The sequence below is a fragment of the Micromesistius poutassou genome (assembly GCF_964030765.1).
Source record: "Micromesistius poutassou genome assembly, chromosome: 18".
NCBI lineage: Eukaryota > Metazoa > Chordata > Actinopteri > Gadiformes > Gadidae > Micromesistius > Micromesistius poutassou.
Window position 1 is genome coordinate 7,150,436 of NC_140288.1, and position 5,000 is coordinate 7,155,435.

A 5,000-nucleotide genomic window follows, 5' to 3' on the forward strand; every position below is an offset into this window, starting at 1 on the left:
CCCATGTGCTTCGTTTGTTTAATCCTCGCGATGAATATTCATTTCACAGCTTGCCTCTTTAACACATTGTCCATGGTGTAGCCTTGCAACGTTGCATATTAATCGCGATCGGGTCCGGTCCTCCACTCCAGACCTCCGCAGCGATAGACCCGCCTCCCAGAGGTGTCGTGGTAGGACCCACACAGGTTGTCACTCATAAACCCTACAACCACTCTGCCGCAACCTAATGTCCCAGTCGACCTATCACACGCGCCGACTCTCCGTCCCGTGCTCACGCTCACGTCGAAGGAGCCCGCCCCTCGTTAGTGTTATGAGCCACACCTGTGTCGATCCTACGACCTGTGTGCTCCGGTGGAAGCGGTGTGTGGAGGGCCAGAGGACAGCAGGCCCATTCAGCCTCCCCGCCCCCGGGCTGCCTGCTGCCTGCTGCCTGCTGCCTGCTGCCTGCTGCCTCCACACGTGGGCCGTAGACCCGGAGAGCGCTTGAATTATTCCCTCTTGGTTTTGGCAGAGAGACGCCTGGCTCAAAGGCGGAGACGGCGGAGGGGGCGTCGCCCAGAGGAAGGCAGAGCTACAGAGGGACGTGGATTCTCTCAAAGCCAACCTCAAACACCAGGTTTGTGTGTGTGTGTCTGTGTGTGTGCGTGTGCCTGTGTGTGCGTGTGCCTGTGTGTGTGTGTGTGTGTGTGTGTGTGTGTCTGTGTGTGTGTGTGTGTGTGTGTCCCATATACAAACATGCATCCAAAGGCCACACTGCCGGATGCGACCGCCACAACATCCCCCCCTCTGTTCTCCTCATGGCTAGCCAACACAACAAGCGTTCATCCACCCTGTCCCTCTCTCTCTCTCTCTGTATCGGGGTCTCTCTCCCCCCCTCTCTCTCTCTCCCTCTTTCTCTCTTTCTGTATCGGGGTCTCTCTCTCTCTCTCTCTCTCTCTCTCTCCCTCTCTCTGTATCGGGGTCTCTCTCTCTGTATCTGGGTCTCTCTCTCTCTCTCTCTCTCTCTCTGTATCGGGATCTCTCTCTCTCTCTGTATCGGGGTCTCTCGCTCTCTCTCTCTCTCTCTCTCTCTGTATCGGGGTCTCTCCCCCCCTCTCTCTCTCTCTGTATCTGGGTCTCTCTCTCTCTCTCCCTCTCTCTCTCTCTCTCTCTCTCTCTCTCAACCGGGGTCTCTCTCTCTGTATCGGGGTCTCTCTCTCCCTCTCTCTCTCTGTATGGGGGTCTCTCTCTCTCTCTCTCTCTCTCTCTCTCTCTCTCTCTCTCTCTCTCTCTGTCTCTCGCCCTCTCTCCTCCAGCTGGACCTGCTGCAGGACGAGGCTGAGCTGGAGCAGCAGGGGGCCGGTGTCCGGGCGCTGCTGCAGGAGTCGGGCGGCCTGCGCTCAGACCTCCACCGTCTGGGGCGCCTCGCGAACATCAGGGCCGACGAGAAGGACCAGAAACACAGGCAGCTCCGCACCGCCGAGGTGAGGCCTCACACACACACACGCACGCACGCACGCACACACACACACACACACATGCAGAGACACGCATACACACGCACGCACGCGCACACGCACGCACACACATGCATGCAGAGACACGCATATAGATGCACACAGACACACGCATGCATGCAGAGACACACGCACACACACACCGACGAGAGGGACCAGAAGCACCGGCAGCTACGCACGGCCGAGGTGAGTCCTCGCACACACACACACACACACACGCACACACACGCACGCATGCAGAGACACGCATACAGACGCACACACGCACGCACACACACATGCAGAGACAGACACGCACACACACACACACACACACACACGCATGCATGCAGAGACACACGTTCACACACACACTGATGATACGACACTGATGATACGATATACTATAAAGTACCAATCTACCACTGTACCACCACTGTGGTACTTATATTATATTATACACACACACACACACACAGTACAATCAGAGATGCACCCAAATGATTGCTGTACCAATCTTCTGCCCGCCACACACACACGCACACACGCACACACACACACACACACACCACAAACACACCTTTTATGCTGACACCAAAAACATGGTATTTCATCAACCACACGGCGGCCTTTTTGCGGTCGACAGAAGACAGTCCTGGTCGCCGACGGTAATAGCTTCCCCTGTGTGTGTGTGTGTGGATGCGTGGTCAGCAAGCCAGGACGCGCGTGGAGCAGGAGCGCCGGGAGAACGAGCTGGTCATCACGGACCTCCACAAGCTGCAGAGCGCCCTGCAGCACAGGTGACTGCGGTAACCGTGGCGACCGCCCCATCAACGGCAGCATCAGCACCACAGCAACTGCAACGCTTTTCATGGGGAAACGTTTCCCCCGTCGCCGTCATCTCTGATACCCGTTATTTTTTTCATTTGAGCGTGTCTCTCTCCCGTCAGTCATGGTCCTCCTCTTCTGCTGTCCTCCCAGGCCACTGATTCTGCCTTCTATTCATTCTCTTTCGTCGTCCATGTTCTTTCCTTGTTGTCATGGCCGTCCTTGCCTTCGCTTTTTTGTCTGCACCGTTTTTATCAGGCTGGAGCCGGAAGAGAATCATTTGATTACCGATTTGATTCCACATCCTCTCTCTCTCTCTCTCTCTCTCTCTCTCTCTCTCTCTCTCTCTCTCTCCCCCTTTCTCTATCGTCCCATCTCTTTCCTGTTTCACCTCCTCTTTCCCTCCCACCATTATCTCTCTACCTCTGTCCGCCTATCCCTCCCCCGCCCCCCCCCCCCTCCCGCTCGCTCTCTCTCTCTCTCTCTCCCTCCTTCACACACTCTCTCAACTCAATTGCATTTGCTTTGTTGGCATAAGAAAATGAGATTCGTGTCTGCATTCCATGCATGAGACATATACATTTATAAAGGTGTGTGGTTGTGTGTGTGGTTGTGTTTGTTTACATTTGTGTTTTTGTGTGGGTGTCTGTGTTTCTTTGTGTGTGTGTGTGTGTGTGTGTGTGTGTTTGTGTGTGTGCGCATTTGTCCGTGTGTGTGTGTGTGTGTGTGTGTGTGCGCACCCGTTTGTCCATATATGTGTGTGTTTGTGTGTGTGTGTGTGTGTGTGTCCGTGTGTGTGTGTGTCTGTGTGTGTGTGTGTGTGTGTGTGTGTACGACGTGTGTGTGCCCAGCCTGTCCCAGCGGGCGGAGGCCCACCACCTGGTGCAGGCGGAGTCCCGGCGGGCCCTGGCCCAGAGGGACCTGGCCGTCCGGGGGGTGGAGGAGCTGATGGAGAAGGGCCACGCCCTGGACAAGGAGGCGGACATCCTGAGCACCGCCGCCGTCAAGAAGGACAGGTGCGTAGCCCCGCCCCCCAAAGGTACCGGGTTCGATCCCCGAGGTCCTTAGGGGTCCCCCCCCCCCCACCCTGCTCCCCTTAAAGGGGACACATTAACACCACCAGGTGTGAGTGTGATGAGCCGTTACACGCCGCTTTGAAGTTCTGCCTCTAGTGACATCACGAGTGGGCGTGTCCACCTAGACGTGTGACGGAGAGATGAGCGACGTCTGCCACGGTCCACCGGGTAGGCTGGCGGACTGATCTATCCAGCGCACGTCTTACGATCTTCAGAACGGCGTGTAGCGGCTCATCACTCTTCACACCTGCTGGTGCAACGTGTCCCCTTTAAGATGTATTTGAGGGTCGTGTGTTGGGAACGACCCCGGGCCATCTGTCCGCCATTAGCGCGGGACGTGTGCTGCGAGGACACATCTGTTTCCAGGGCGCCCGCCTCTGGATGAGACCACGTAGGATTCAGAGCCCAGAGGGCGGGAGTTGAGACACTTTTCAATGGCGTGGAGACGTAGGGCGGCAGGGAGCTTTGGGCGCAAGTCGCTTTGGATGAAAGCCTCAGCTTTTAGGACTAAATAGGAATAATATTGAATAACGCGGCTACATTCAGGGGAAGCGACCCCTGTCCACTCCTGTTGCCGTCTCACAGTAGTGAGAGTGCCCTCCGTTGGGGATTTAACTCCCTTAACCCGTGCACTGATATGGATAATGATATATATAGAGATGTATATAACGAGATGAACCAGAGAACGACCATACAGCAACACATTTCCTCCGGGCCCATGCCATTTTCTTAGAGCTAAAAGGTAAAATTGGAAACTAAATACAACTGTATCAAAACATCTGCTGTCGGGAACTTCAAAGGGAGTGCAGACTTAATTCAGTTTAGACCGCCCACCCCCCCACCCCCAGTAAAGCACATTTACATTTACATTAAGGGCGTTTAGCAGACGCCGTTATCCGAAGCGACTTACAGTAAGTACATCTGTCAGACGGGAGAGAAACAACAATACGCCGCCGTCTGCGCGGTAAGGATGTTCACAGAAACAAGTGCCAAGCACTTGCAATTGCTAGGTTTCCCCGTACACAACAACAGACAGCTCGGATGAGAACGCATCCCAGAGGCCTCACTGTTCTCCCGACCCGGGCTGCGGCCCTGTTCAGGAGTGGCGTACCTTGGAGCCGGCGCACTTCCGCGCCAAGGGGAGTTTCGTGGACGCTGCACGTTTCACCGACAGGATTGTGTTTCCCGATCGAAGTTCGGGCGGCACGTTCCTTTTGTTCCCTCTCACCGCCGCCGTCTCACGCGACCGAGAGAGGGTCTTATCTTCTGAGAGACGCCTTGATGGCTGCCGGGGCGCCGGGGATCAGTCCTGACAGGCCCGCGTCCGGGAGAGAGTGCAGCGAGGCGACGGATATAATAACTATAATCCATCGTTCCCTTCCTCCCACTCGCGGTCGTTTCAGAGAGACATCGGGGAGACGTGCTCACCGTGCTCTACCCCCGGCGCTCGTTTGTGAGGGAGGCTTTGTGAGAGCGGCTTTGTGAGAGCAGCTCTGTGAGAGCGGGTCTGTGGGACTTTGGGTTTGCAGGAGCGGCTTGAAGCCCTGGTTTCCAGTGAGCAGCATATCATTAAAAATAGTACTTAGCATCGTGTAGCATCTCATCCTAGCTATCTCTGTTG